This window comes from Pteropus medius, unplaced genomic scaffold (genome assembly GCF_902729225.1).
Source record: "Pteropus medius unplaced genomic scaffold, Ma_sr-lr_union100, whole genome shotgun sequence".
Taxonomy (NCBI): domain Eukaryota; kingdom Metazoa; phylum Chordata; class Mammalia; order Chiroptera; family Pteropodidae; genus Pteropus; species Pteropus medius.
In genome coordinates, this window is record NW_024344240.1 from 11,637,004 (window position 1) to 11,653,606 (window position 16,603).

Sequence of the window (16,603 nt, forward strand, 5' to 3'; positions counted from 1 at the left end):
GATTTTCCCTTGGTACGATATTTTTAATAAACAAGCCATCTGATATGGAAATGCACATTTTAAGAGATAAGATTTCCAATTTTATTAGGAGTCAGAATTGGATGATCTAGAGAAAACATTACTCTGGAGATTTTTTTCTGAAACTCTTTTCTGATTGAATGAGAGAAGGTATCACCACAGGCCAAATGTTAATTTGTTAGCATTAAGGCCAAGAACAGAACACGAGTAGTCATATTTTCCTTTTATCTTTGAGACTGAATTTGGGTAAAAAAGAGTATTTGTAGTAGTGAGGCACCCAGTTGGGGATATACTCTCACCCAAGTACACCACTATTTTCTTAGGGCCATTGTGTAATTTTTCAAAAGTGAGACTGTTTGAGTCAAAGAACCTAAATTATAGTTTCAAAGTGTAGTCCAAACACTACCTAACGTATTTGTTAGAATGCATATTCCTGGACTACATGGCAGAGCTATTTAATAAGAATCTGTGGAATTTAGACCCTGGAAACTGCATATATAAGAACTGTTGGTTTTACTGTACTTCATAAAATTTGTGAACACTTGCCTAGAGGTATGTTCTGGTGTGTTTTTTAAAAAGAGCTTTTCAAAAGTACTCCCCTTTCTTTAAGAAATTACCACTTTTCTTGGTACATATTTTTTTCGTGAATATATTATATTCTCCTTTATTGTGATCATCTTGACATCAGGGAAAATTGATTCTAACTTCTTACCTCATATGGTCAATAATGATGATGCTATCAAAGATAATTATGAATATGTAAAATTTTACTTGAAACTTTTTTCTTTTTTTTTTTCTGTAGTTTTTGTCTGTCAAGAGCTACAGATGAAGTTAAAGTTCAAATATGACAATTTGAGAAACCAATAGTTCTTTTGAAAATACTGTTTCAAATAAAAATAAATAAATATAGTGACATAATCATTATGAGAAATGGTTTATAGAACAGCACTTTTTTTTTGCTATGTTTAGAACCAGTTCATTTTTTAAGTAGGTCTTTATATTTTTTCCTTCTAAATAATGTAGACAAACTCCACAAATTTAAAACTTCTACTAAATATAGAAGTAGCATAGCTCTCTGAATGAACATCTGTTGAGGAAAAGTAAGGTAAATTTGAGAAAAGAAACATTATATTTGAATTTTGGAAAATTAATGTGAATTTCTAATACTCTCAAGCTTAACAACAGATAGCTTACATTTTTCTGAGATTACACTTTGCTTTTATCTGTAGATAGATACAAGGACTTCCTTTGAACAAAGAAACTCAGAAAAGGAGGGGAGGCAAGCAGAAACAAAGATACATACTCTGTGGCTTGAATATAAAATATTGACGTATTATTGAGAAGGCATTTGATTCTGAAGTAAATCTTGCAATTTTTGGTTTTTAATTTTTCATAACAAATGTGATAGCAAAAACAGTTTTTTAATTATCATCATTAATTGATTACGGGGCCAAAAGAAATAGAATGACCTGATCATTGTCCATTGTCTTCCAAACTAGGTTACTTTCAATCACCTGAGGTACATGTTAAAAATACAGATTTCAGGCTCTGATTCACCTATTCCATGATGGAACTTTAGGGAATCTGGATTTTTTAAATATGATCAGATAACTTTGGAAATATTGTTTTAGTCTATTTTCTTCTTTGTCAAAATTGTTCTTTTTTTAAAAAAATGTAGGATTACACTTCAAAAATCACTAATTCTTATAATTCTCATTTTAGCTTTCTATGTCTCAAGTTATTGAGTTAGTTTGCTGTGAATGAAAATTAAGAGATCTGGTTCTATTCCTGCTTCCTACCCTTAATATGATTGAAGCAAATTATGCAATTGGCTTTTATTTTTTTCATTTTATTCTTCAAACATTTCTTTATTATCTCTTATGTGCTGGACATTTTCAGGAAAAGAATCAGGACAGATGATCTTCTAGGTCCTTTTAACTTCAATGATTATATTTACAGAATTTACTTTTTTTCTATTCTTAGAGTCAGTTCTTCAAATATAATGGACTTCACCTTTACTTTTAAATTAGCAGAGTATGCCGTAACACACGCTTGGCTTTTGACCTGCACTTTATTTCCATGATTCTTATGTCTAAACAGTAATCTTGAGTGGAAGTTCTCTTATATGTAGGTTATCTTTTGGACTGTAATTTTGTTGTACAGTATTTTCATCAATTAAAAGCAACTTTGTTTCGAGATTTAGCATCTTGGAAGCAACAATAAAGGAATAATCAACATATTGCATGCTTCATAAGAAGAAATCCTTAGTGTGTTTACCAGCAAGAAAATAAAATGTATTTTGATTCTCAGACTTGATTTTTATTTTACAATCTTCCCAATTCAACATTCTACAAGATATTTTTTGAATAACCTCTTTGTGCCAAATATGCTGAGGATAGAAGAGAGTAAAATACAGATGCTCCACCCCCTCCCCCAATCCTAGATCCCCATTCTTAAAGAGCTTACATTCTGGTATAGAAATCAGGTAATAAAAACTATGGAAACTATATAGTGCATTAGAAGGTATAGAGTGTATTAGAGAGAATTAAACAGAAGAGGAGGGTAGGGATGGCTTAGAGGTAATTAGTTGAGGTGCTAGTGGCATTGGATGGTCTCACTGAGAAAATCGCTTCAGCATAAAGTCCTGAGGTGAGACTATGCTTGACAAGTTCTTGGAACTTCTCGGATTGCAGTGGGACTGGAGTAGGGAAAGCAAAGCGAGTGTATAGGGCATAGGATCAGAACTAATGATATCAGATCATGTAGGATGTTGTAGGTCATTGTAAGGATTTCAGCATTTACTCTGAGGGACATGGAAACCTGCCAGAGGGGTTCTTGCAGCTCTGACTAAAGCTTGCTAGTCAATTAACAAGATTCCTAGGGCTATTGTATTACTAGGTCTTCTAGTGTTGCTTTTCCCCAGTCTCTTTCTTGCATGACCCTATTGTGCCTTTGGGTAAAATGTGAAGCTGGCTAATGATAAAACTTTACAAGATAGCTTCAGCCATGTCAAAATGATGAAATTATGCAACAGTGGTGAAACTGGTGACATTAATAAGTCAGAGATTTTCTCAGCATAAATAACCACTAATACATTATTCATACATATACATATTTTTATGTATTTGAATTAATTTTTATTGTAGTATATCTATTAGTTAGCCATTAATAAAGATGTATATTTTTGTACTTATATTTTGCTTGTATTTGGTTGCACTTGTGATTAGAAAATGAGAAGATAATTCAAGAAACAAAAATATTTTAATATTTTTGTGATTACATTCATTTTTAAATATTTTAACACAGATGTTAATAATGATAGATAATTTACTCAGATTGACAGATAATTTTTAATCTTAAATGCCAGCAGAAATTTAAAAAGATATTTCATTGTGTCCACGACATTCAAACTACGAATAAAAAATTAACATTCTTTTAAAATAGAAGTTTTTCTTTTATTTAAAAAAGTGTTATAACCACAAATTTCTTAATGTCTTAGTAAGCATTTGCAAAGGCATATTAAATTTAACACAAGCTACTGGATGTATTTTAAAATCTGTAGAACAATAAACTTTAATATATTTTCCAACATGAAAAGCAAAATCTCATTTCTATATAAAATTTAATAAAAAGGATTTTTTGATTATACAGAATGAAATCATTTCATTACCAGGTTTCTTTGATTTTTACTAGAAAAAATCTTATGTAGGTTTGAATAATGACTCATTTATTAGGAAAAATATATTCTTCATGAAACCATGTCTTTATTTATGAACCATTGTATCTACTAAAACACATAATAAGGCATATGATACTACTTTTAAATTAAAGCAAACATCCTGCTAAACAGAAAATTTATAGCTTTAATTTCCATTGTTTAGTTTTACAGAATAATAGCTTTTCTTTCATCTTCCTCCCTGCCCCCCCGCACTTTTGACATTAACTCCTCTTGTTTTTAGCATAAACTTTTTCATCCATTTGGATACTAGATATAGGGGATATAACTTAGTAGATTTACTCAGTAAGGTAAGCTGATTAAACTATGTATACACAGAAATACTCATTTTCTGGCAATACATTTGGTTGCACAAATATTGTCTGAATCTACCATATGTTGTTTTAAATGCAAAGCACATTTTCCTGTCTGATATTTCCTAATCTTACTACAACAAAGTCAAATGCTTCCAATTTTTATAGACTTCAGAGAATGTTGTTCAGAAACACCCAGTAATTTATTTTTACATTATTTTGCAGTACAGCAAGATTATCTCACCATTGTTAACAGATGTTTTCATCTCCACAACAGTTTGCTGTTATTTCATCAAACACAAAGATACAAAGAAATGCAATAAGAAATGTATATTCTTTTCCCTCATAACATTTATCACAATCAATACAGTACTGGAGCAATGTTTAATACTGCTGTGGTCCTTCGAGGCTGGAAGTGTTTGTAGTGTAGCAATGGTGCTATAAGACGGTGCCAGGATATATTCATGGAAACACTTAACGATAATACTGCTTCAGTAGAGGCAGTAATGCTATAAACAGGGCAAAGGAAATACCAGGATTGCAACAGATGCAATTGATTATATGCCTTGGGGAATATTCCACTCATTTATTTTAAGTCCAGTCCATGTAAATCAAAAGACTGTGATGTTGTCAGTAAGACATATCACAGACATCATAATATGCTATGACAGTGCTCCTGCTTTACTGACACAGCAGATCATGCCTTTGGACACGAGAAGCTGTCTGAAGCATAGCTCTTGCACTGTCAACTTTAGAAAACATTCTGACTTAAGCATCTGAATCACTACAAATGTGATATGGTTTGTTCCAAAAATAAAGGTGATAGGACTGCCTTAGGTAAAGTTACATTATATATTCTAACATGATCTTAAATCTCTCACTAAGGAAACTGTAATACTTATAGTTGTCAATCTACACTAGAGCAGTAAATTTAAGGCACCAAAATAGGCAACTATGGAAAATAACTCCAAAGTCAGGATTTCAAATGACATGTTCTCTGCAGAGATGCTTTCAATAAAGGAGAAATTGCTTCATAAAGACCAAGTGTCTTTTCCTTATTTTTTTTCTCATTATAAAGTGGGTATTCTCAGAGTTAAAATCTTCTTTTTCATTGTCAGAATTATAGACTTGTGCCAGACTAGGAAAGCTATGCAGCAATTTTCTAATAAGATGCAGGAATAGCACAAAGATTAGGAAAAAACAATTTGCATTTCCTTTTATCTCTTACCGATTGAAAGTTCCAGCATACCAGCATAGATTCACCTTTAAAATATGAGAATGGCCAAGTGGTTCTTTGAATGCTGGAACTTAAAGAGAATTGCTAAGAATTTTAATAGCTAAAGGAATTGGATGTCCTATAATTAATGTTAATGTATGGCCTCACTCCTATGAAATTGCACATTACATGCACATTAATTATGATTAGCGTTCCTTCAATGAATAACAAAGAAGATTATAATGATTTGTTACTTATTATACAATACTGTCACACAGTCTTTTGTAAAGAATAGGCTTAACTTCCTCAACAGATAATAAGGGGATGCTAAATTCCAGTATTATGACTCTTTTCACTAGATAATTCATAAAATAAGCAAGCAGTGAATGATTTCACTTCAACTCTGCTGCTTTAAAAAAAAATCACAGTATAACAAGTTAACTTGTGACTTTGGAAAGAAACCTATCATCTTTTAAAAGTGGAAAATAGAATGCAATCATATTTTTATTATTACCCTTATACTACCTTTGATCTGAAGACAACTCTCATTCAGTCTTGCAACTTGAGAACCTTGGAGGTAAAAGTTTGGAACTTTTTGTATGTGTTACTAATACGCTTATTTCTGCTTATATGCAACCATATTAATGTTTTTATTTATATTTTTATCAGTTATGAATCATTGTCTATAAATTCAGACAGTCAAGAAATGTCATATACACACATATACACATTCGGTTAGATCAGACTTGCAGGTTATTGGAAATAAAATTTCATCATTCGATTATTGGGAGTAGTCCTCCTCTTGATGTTGTACAAAAACTGAAGACAATTCTCTAGACTTTAGTCTATCGGTGTATCTGCGGATACACTCCTTGTTGAAATGGGTTCCTGTTATTCTCTGGATCCATGACTTCTATCATGCTTAGTTGTGAGGACTCTTAGCATTGTCCCTATTAATTTTGCTTTGTCCCTACCTCTATCAAAAATATTCTTCTTCCTCTTTATCTTACCATTATTCTCTCATTTTTGAAATCAGGTTTGCAAAACACAAATGCTAAGGAAGGGAGTCTGCAGTCAATTAATGTTTTGAGACCAGCAACCACAGAGATAAAGGGGCAGAAAGATTTGGATAACTTATGGGAATGTGGGGATGGAAAAATACAGGAGAACAGAACATTAATTAATAGCTCAATAAATTACCTTGCCTCTTTGCTTGAAAATTCCACCTGGAATTTTTAATGGATTGGTACCCTTAGTTCATTTTGGAATTATATATTCAAAAGAAGACATGGAACACACACAAAGGAGAAAATGTACATTTGTCTGATCGCTTCCAATCCAGAGATTCTGTGTCTGATTCATAGAGTAACCTCAGCAAGCAAGTGAACCACACAGGAGGTTAGTTTTTGCTGTTTCTAGTATGCACATATTTCTAAATGGCTGTACCTTTCAACAATCCTGATTTTTATCACCAAGTTCATGCCTATTGAACCACATATTATGAAATCTGGTAATAGTAGTCCACCATCCAACTTCTATCGTATTCAGATATCTGTTAAAAAATTCTTCCTTTGAGACAAATTCGGTTTCACAGAGCATTTAAAGCTTAGTTGCCAGTTTGATCTGACTTTACTTATACTGTCATTTACCACTGTGGCATAATTTTCACAACGCATTTCACTCCTTAATATAAGAATATTTAAAGCACAAGATTGAGACTAGACATAGGGGACTGGAATAAATGATGGCCTGATGGTTCTGTCAATTCAGTAGACTTGTGATAGCGGTGATGATAATAGCTAACACTTTCATGGTGCTTACTATATCCCAGGATACTTCTAAGGACTTTATAGCTATTAACTATTTTAATCCTTCCAATTCAGTGAGGCTGCTGTTTTTATTAACCCTACTTTATAGCTAAGAGAACTGAGGCAGAGACATTCGGTGATTGCCCAAGTTCACATAGCTTATAGAAAGCTGATTGAGATCTAAGCCTAGTAGTTTGAGTCCTGAATTTCTCCTCTTAACCAATCTATTTAACACCATAATTTCTTAGGATGGAAGGAGGACACCTTTATTCCCATCCACCCCCAACGTAACTAATAGGATATGTATATATAAACTTCTATTATTAGCAAGGACAAAAGTTTATTATATGTTATTGGATTATTTTAATATCTCTATGAATGTCTATTTTCCTTGGCATAGGAGGTAAACATATTTTTCTTATTGTTTTCCAAGTACGATTTCCATAGTAAGAATAAGCAAACTTTGGCTTTCCCATATGTTACAGATATTTTTTACTTGTTTGCTGTTTGTCTTTATTTTGCTTAACATGATTGTAAAATAAAAGTTTAAAAATATAGTTTAAATACTTCAAGATTTGCCTTCATATCTCTTCCCTTATTTTCATGTTGAGAATAGCTACCTTTATGTTAATGTTGAAGAAATAATCAATTTAATATCTTCTCTAGTTATTTTTGGTTTTATCTTTTAATTTTTCACAGTGTAATTGATCTGGAACTTATTTTGTCAAAAATTGATACTGTACTAATTTGACATCTTAATAATATTGAATTTTTTCATCAGTTTATCGATGCTTTTGTTTCTCACTATTTTCATAGTTTTTCTCATTTTTATGTCTAAAATTATTTTTCAGTTTTATCTCAAGATATTATATATTTTAGATGCTTTTGTGAATAGATATATTGGTTTTTCAACTTTTTATTTTATTCTCGTTTATAAGCAAGATATAAATTACATATATACATATATTACATATTACATACATATTTGTGTCTTTGTATACATATATATGTAATTAATCAGTTTATTGAAATCCTCAATTAAATACTTATTGGTTGCCCAAAGGCTGTAGATGGTCATAACAATCTAAAAACAGATTTTATCTTCTGTCTTTCTGATTGTTATATGTCATTGTTTTGCTTTACAGCATATGTAGAACTTCTAGAATATTAAATAGTCATAAAAATAGATATTTTTTGTTCTGCATTTTAATTGTTTACTCTTAAGCAGAATATTGGCTGCTGTTTAGATAATTTACTCAAAAATATTTATTAAGCACCTAACTTCATCCAGGTACTCTTGGAGATTCTAGAGAAAGAGGCAGAGAATAAACAAGCTTAATAAGTAGATTTATTAAGTTAGTCGATGATAAATGTTAAGAATAAAAAAGATACTCAGGCAATGGAGTGAAGTGTTTGGGTGAGTTGATTTTAAATAGGATAGCCAGGATAGAACTCAGTGAAAACACAGTTTTTGATTAAAGACCTTAAGGATGTGAATGAGCAAGTCATGCTTATATCTGGGCAAAGATTATTCCTGGAAGAGGAAATGGCAAATATAAAGGCCCAGAGGAAGGAGTTTGTCTGGCATAATTGAAGAACCATGTGACCTTCAAAAATTTCAAAGTTAATGAGGCACCAAAGCATGTAGGTTGTAATGTCATACTAAGCACTTTGGTTTTTATTCTGAGTGAAGCAGAAAGTTATTAAGAAAGGGTTCTTGAAAAAACTTGGATTAAGGGATGTTTTTTTCTATTAGGACGCGATATTGAATCAACTTTAACATGCAAGATTTTCTTATGAAAATTTGCACAAAAGTCTCAAGCATTTTTTATATTTAAAACAAAATAAAAACAAAAATGGAAGTGAACTTTAAGCTGGTTCTTATAAGTGAAAGATCTTTACCACAACAAAGGGCATCACACTTTGGGGAAAACAACAGTATTCACACTTGCTTTAAAGATTGTTAAGAAATTTAAATGAAATAACATGTGTAAAATATTCAACCAACTTTGGTAAATAAACAGTAAATATCCAAACATAATGACATTATTATTAAAGTTATTTAAATATGTTATTATATAGCAAGGCATTGCCATAGAAATATATACATTTGTAAGAAACATAAATTTGACTTATAAAATGAAATTAAACTTTATTAATCAAGCTAAACACATTATTCCTTTACATTTTCAGTAATGTAGTTTTAGGATATTTTCTCATTGGTTACATTAAACTCACGGCTTGGCTATGCTTGGGGGTAAATCCCAAGTACTTTAAAAATATATATATTTTATTTTTAGAGCAATTTTAGGTTCACAGTAAAACTGAGAAAAAGGTACAGAGACTTCTTCTATACCACCTGCTCTCATACATGCATAGGGTCCCCCATATCCAACAGCACTCGCCAGAATGGTATATTTGTTATAATTGATAAATCTACATTAACACATTGTTATCACTCAAAGCCTATAGTTTACTTTTCGATTCACTCAGTGTTGCACATTTTATGAGTTTGAACAAATTTATAATGACACATTTCCATCATTATGATATCGTGCAGAGTAGTTTCATTGCTCTAAAAGTCCTCTGTGCTCCACCTATTTATCCTTTCCTTCCCCCAACCTCTGGCAACCATTGATCTTTTTACTATCACCACACTGTTTTCTTTTTCCAGAATGTCACAGAATTGAAATCAGACAGTATATAACCTTTTCAGATAGGTTTCTTTCACTTAGTAATATGCATTTCAGATTCCTCCATGTCTCCTTATGACTTGATAACTTATTTCTTTTTAGCCTTGAATAGTATTTCATTATATATAACATAGTTTACATTTTATATTCATTGAAGGACATGGTTGGTTCCAAGTTTTGTCAATTATGAATAAGCCGCTATAAACAGCTGCGTGCAGGTTTTTGTAAAGATATAAGTTCTCAACACCTTTGGGTAAATACCAAGAAGTGCTATTGCTAAACTGTATGGTAAGAGTATTTTTAGTTTTGCAAGAAACTGCCAAACTGTCTTCCAAAATGTCTGTATCATTTGTGTTCTAACCAGCAATGGATAACAATATCTGTCGCTCCATAATCTCTCAAGCATTTGGTGTTGTCAATGTCTTAGATTTTGGCAATTATAATAGGTGTGTAGTAATATCTTATTGTTATTTTAACTTGCATTTTCCTGATGACATCTGATGCTTATTTACCGTCTGTCTATTTTCTTTGGTGAGGTGTCTCTAAAGGTCTTTGACCCATTCTTTAATTGGTTCTTTTTCCTTATTGTTGAGTTTTAGAGGTTTTTTTTTATATATTTAGTTAGCAGTCCTTTTTCAGATTTTTATATAAATTTATTTATTTTAATTCATTTCAAGTATACAGTACATTGGTTAGATATTGGTTCATAAAAAGATCCCCCCCAACTTCTTCCTCCCTCCCCAGCCCTCCACCTAGCCAATGTATTAATGCTAATTGCATTCCCTATGCCATGTTCCCCATCCCCATGACCATCTATCAACTATTATTTTGTACTTCCTTAATTCTTGACCCTGTTCTCCAACACCCCTCCCCTCTGTCGCCAAATTGTCCACTATATTTGTGAGTCTGTTTTTGATTAGTTTGTTCTTTTTGTTCCTTAGATTCCGCACATAAGTGAAATCATATGGTATTTATCTTTCTCTGTCTGACTTATTTCACTTGGCATAATAACATCTAGGTCCATCCATGTCGTTGCAAATGGTGGAATTTAATTTTTTTAAATGGCTGAGTAATATTCCATCATATATATGAACCATAATTTCTTTATCCAATCATCTGTTGATGGACATTTAAGTTGCTTCCATATTTTGGATATTGTAAATTGTGCTGACATGAATATTGGGGTGCATAGATCTTTATGAATTATTGTTTTGGTTTTCTTTGGATAAATACCCAAACGTATAATTGCTAGGTCAAAAGGTACATCCATTTTTAATTTTTTGAGAAACCTCCAGACTGTTTTCCATAGTGGCTGTACCAATCTGCAATCCCACCAACAATGTATGAGGATTCCCTTTTCTCCGTATCCTTGCCAACACTTGTTGGTTTTTGATTTACTGATGATAGCCATTCTGACAAGTGTGAGATGACATTTCATTGTGATTTTAATTTGCATTTATCTGATGATTAGTGACCTCGAGCATCTTTTCATGTATCTATTAGCCATCTGTATTTCCTTGTTAGAGAAGTATCTGTTCAGGTCTTCTGCTCATTTTTAAATTGGATTGTTTGTTTTTTTTTGTTGTTGAATTGTATGAGTTCTTTATATATTTTGGACATCTGATACCCTTATCAGATGTATCATTAGGGAATATTTTCTGCCAATCATTTGGTTGTCTTTTTGTTTTGTTGATGGTTTCCTTTGCTGTACAAAAACTTTTTAATTTGCTGTAGTTCCATTTGTTTATTTTTTCTTTTGTTTCTCTTGTCTGGGGAGATATACTTGAAAAGAAATTACTGTTAGCAATAGCAGAGAGTTTACTGCCTATGTTTTCTTCTAGAAGTTTTTTGGTTTGAGGTCATACATTTAAGTCTTTAATCCATTTTAAGTCTATACTTGCATACGATGTCAGAAGGTGGTCCAGCTTCTTCTTTTTTTTTTTTCCATGTATCTGTCCAATTTTCCCAACACCATTTATTGAAGAGACTGTTTTTACCCCATTACACATTCTTATCTCCTTTGTCATATATTAAATGAGCTTATAGGTGTAGATTTATTTCTGGGCTCTCTATTCTGTTCCATTGATCAATGTATCTGTTTTTATGCCAGCACCATGCTGTTTTGATTACTGTAGCCTTGCAGTATAGTTTGAGATCAGGTAGTGTGATACCTCCAGCTTTCTTCTTTCTCAAGATTGCTGTGCCTATTTGGGGTCTTTTATGGTTCCATAAAATTTTAGGATTTTTGTTATATCTCTCTGAAAAATGCCATTGGTATTTTGATAGAGATTGCATTGAATCTATAGATTGCTTTGGGTAGTACGGCCATTTTAACAATGTTGATTCTTTCTACCCATGAGCAAGGTATATGCTTCCATTTATTTCTATCTTCTTCAGTTTATTTTTTCAATGACTTATAATTTTCTGAGAACAGGTCTTTTACCTTCTCGGTTAATTTGATTCCCAGATATGTTATAGTTCTCAGAAATGTGGCTCACAGTGCTGGTTGCCTGCTGGGAATGCTTGGCCCTGAATCAGAGCAGGGCTCGCCAGCCATCCAGCAACAAAAGTCTTGCGCAATCTGCAGGTTGGTTGGGGCAGGATGATCCCCTGGGGCCAGCACTTCCTAATGGCTCTATGGGAGGGATCTGCACAGTCAAGCTGGAGCAGTCTGTAGATTGCCCTGTATAGGGGCCAGACTAAGGCACAATGGTGGCTGCCCTTCCAGCTCTCATTCTGGTGCCAGGTAATGCAGACTTTCTCAGAATGAATCCCATGCAAGCCTCTACCCACCGCCAGTGTCCTGGGTGAGTTTCTGCAGGTCAGAAAGCCTGTGCCTGGGTCCTTCAAAGGGGCATCTAGGGTTTTAGTCTCCTTCCATGTCACCCAGATGGCTAGAATCCACTCTGGTTTCTACAGTCAGAGTTATTGGAATCTCTTCTTTCCTGGGCTGGGACAGTGGGCGGAGGAGTCCCCAGATGAGACCAGGACTCACTCCTTTCTCCTTCAAGGGAGCCTCTGCATCCTCACTCTACTGTTGATCCTCCATCACCCCTGGGTTCAGGTCCAGCCCGATTTGTGACTTTGCCCCTCCCACCAGCTTCCTTGTGGTTTCTTTATATCATCAGACGTAGGTGTTACCATCAGCTTTAGGAGATTTTCCACGTTGACTATTTTATAATTTGGTTGTAATTTCAATGCAGACCTGGGAGGAGACAAACCCTGCTTTTACCTAGTCCACCATCTTCCTCTCTCCTCAGATACGTTTTTTTTACAAACATTTTCTCCTTGTTTGTTGCCTGCCCTTTCATTCTTGAGAGAGTCCTTTGCAAAGCAAAAATTTTTAATTGTAATGAAGTCCGGCTTATTAATTCTTTCTTAGATCATGCCTTTGGTGTGGTATCTAAAAAGTCATTAAATCCAGTGTTATCTAGGATTTTTCTTATGTTAAGTTCTAGAAGTTTTATAATTTTGCGTTTTACATTTAGGTCTATGATTCATTTTGAGTTAATTTTTATGAAGGACGTAAAGTCTGTGTCTATATGTTTTTGTTTTTGTTTTTGTTTTTGCATGTGGATATCTAGTTGTCCCATGCCATTTATTTGAAAAGGCTATCTGTTCTTCATTGTATTACCTCTGCTTCTTTGTCAAAGAATAGCTGACTATATTTATGGAGGTCTATTTCTGGGTTCTCTATTCTATTCCACTGATCTATTTGTCTATTCTTTTGCCAATACCATTGTGTCTTTATTACTGTAGATTTATAATAAGACTTGAGTCAGATAGTGCCAGAACTCCAACTTTGTTCTTTTTATTTAATATTGTGTTAGCTATTCTGGGTAATACTAGGTACTTTTAAATATTAAAACATGGGCACAGATCTAGTCTTTAGCACTAAAAAAATATGCATGATAAATCAGTAATACATTGCCTTTTTGATTTTGAAATTTGCCATTACTTTGTAATATATGGATCTGAGAGAGACTATAACAAGCTTTTCTATTTTGAATACAAGTAATAATGCTAAATTTTCTGTGTCTCTTGGAGATGGTAAAAGAATGATAACAACAACAATAATAAAAAGGTATGTATGTGTGTGGCATATGTGTGAATGTGTAAAGTCATTGGACATTAAACTATCGCTGCATTTATTGGATGCTCACACAATGCATGGGGTATACTATAACCAACTTCACAAAGAAACATTTCAAGACTAGTTGGAATAAATAAGAACCAGTAGACTCACTTCTAGAATGTCATATTAACATCTTTTTAATACAGCATTTTAGCTAGTGGTATCTAAGTCAACTTGGATCAATGGTTTGAAAAGGTGACTGCTTACTTTCTGAAAGTAAGCCCTTGCCCTTATTTTATTCTAAACTGTTTAGTCTTTTAGGCATTCTGATTTGAATCACTTACTTTCTTCAAACAAATGAAGAGAAATCTGTTTTTTTTTTTTTTGCCTTTATGGGACATAAAATATAATAAGAGATACAGGCATTACCTGCTCTTTAATATAAAAAGGCTTTTTGCTGAGAGCCAGTTTAATCTGAAAGTGACAAGAGGGTTTTATCTCTTGGTCTCTTATCTCATACTAGATAAGAAATATCTTTACTTATTTAGGTGTCCAACAGTATCTTGCAGTGTACCCACAAAAGAAAAAGATCTGAGATGAACAACTTTCTCTTGCTATGAGCCTAAAAAGATAAAGAAATGTTATATTTCCAGTTATAAAAAACTAAAAAGAAAACAAATGAGATGATCAGAAACAAGAGAACATTTAGTAAAGTTATATTTATTAATAGTTTCAAGCATTTCACATATCGAATTAGTTCTTATTAATTCAAGGTAATCTGCCTCATATATGAAAGCCAGGTTCTTGTACCTATGGGGAATAAAAAAAACAATAATACTTTCCCTCCCACTTTCTAAGTTCTTCTAGATGAGCTAATGATCAAACTAACAGAGACAGATTAACAAGAGAAAGTCAAAACTTTAATACATGGCCTAGGGAATTCACATAAGCATGAAAATTCCAAAAACACTGATGCAACATTGGCTATATAAGACATTTTTGGACAAAGAACAGAAGGGAGGAAGGAGTATTAGATTTCAGAAGTGAGAATGGGCAATTTACAGGTGGTCGAGGAAGAGCTAGAACACACCTGGCAGGAACGTTCTGGCTAGGCAATTCAGAAACAATGAGACACAAAGGGTGTCTAGCTAACAGGCTGATGCTGTCTTATTTAACATACTTAATTCGAATTAGGCTAAGGCAGCATTCTAAGATTTCCTTCTTGAAGCAGATTTCTCTGTCTGAATCTCTTGGGCAGGAAAAGGGGAAAGGGCCAAAAGTTCTTTTGGAAGCTTGCTTCTTAATAAACAGCTTAGAATCAATATCCTAAAAAGCAGCTCCAGGGCGGCAAAATTTTGGTTCCCTTTATATTCATAGAATGCAATCACTGAACTGTGCTTTAATATTATCAGAAGCTGGTGTCTTGTGAAACTGTTGCTCTATTTGCTTTTCAAATAGTTTGAGATTATTTCCCACAAAACAACTTGATTGTTGACTTAAAATTGTGTATAAATAGATGAATAACTTCTAAAGAACTTCTTTAGAAACTTTTTAAAGGTTTGCTTCTCTTACTCAACCAATAAATCCATCACAGAAAATTAAACTCACTGGAAACAGACTAATATTCAGAATTGAGAATAAAAAATTGTTTTGCCAAGTCAAACTTAAGTGTATCAATACTTCAAACCAGGTCACAAAGAAGTTAAAACTTGGTATTACCAATTATTTAAGTCACATAATGATGTTGCCACTAGGGGGCACTGAGAGAGCTCAGTTCTTTCCGCGCAGTAAAGAATTACAGACCAATGAAGTTTAGAAAAAGTAAAATTTATTAAAGTATGTTTCAAGAGAGAAACGGGCTATGCCAGAGACGGCTGCAGCCCCACTAATTTTGGAAAGTATACTTTATATTATGGCCATGATGGGTGGTTATGGGCCTGGTGTTAGATAATTGACATGTGAGTTCATATTGATTGACATTCTGTTGTTATATAACCTGTTTACTGAGCATGTGATTACCCAGAATTCAGTCTGTTATAATTACATTCATAAACTTCCGGACATCTGTATGATATTATAATGCTGATATGATTAGGCTAGGTGAAGGAAGGTCAGTATAAGTACTAACTGTGCATGTGCTTTTGACTGGACTAAACTAGTGGTTGTTTTTGCAGTTTTTCCTCGTATTCCAGGACGTAAAGGTAATTTTCTTTTTTTTTTTTTTTTTTTTTTTTTAGGTGAGGCAACCCTTGGTTGACCTCACAGATTGCAAGGAACTTGTCAGCTTACGAGTCCTTATTTTTTTTATTTTTTACTCCTACAGCACCTGGTCTTTCTAGGTGGTCTCCCATCCAAGTACTAATCAGGCCTGACCCTGTTTGGCTTCCGAGATTAGACGGGATCGGGTTTGTCCAGGGTGGCATGGACGTAGACTGGAAAGATAATTTTTAACTATTAAGTGGGTGTTTCAGGGAGGTCCTAAGGGAGGTCTCTGGGTTGGGCCTTCATTTCCCATCACTCATGTCTACCTATCTTTTTAACAATAATGATTTCCCACAGGTTCACCCTTAGAAGTTCACAACCTCTCAAATGTCCTTTGAATTTTTATAATAAAGGAATAACTTTATAAATGCCATCTTGAATTTTAAAATAATCACTAGTAACATCTAAACAACTTTTAATATCAAACATGTGTATATATTTAAATAGTTTCCAAAAAATTAGTATTTCTGCTTTCCCTTATAAAGCACACTTTTCTTAAAGA

At 33.2% G+C, this 16,603-nt stretch overlaps 1 pseudogene; it reads right to left on the reverse strand.

The window, feature by feature from the left end:
* Positions 1-16,153: 16,153 nt before the first annotated feature.
* Positions 16,154-16,272, reverse strand: LOC120607527 (uncharacterized; annotated as a pseudogene).
* Between the last annotated feature and the right edge of the window lie 331 nt (positions 16,273-16,603).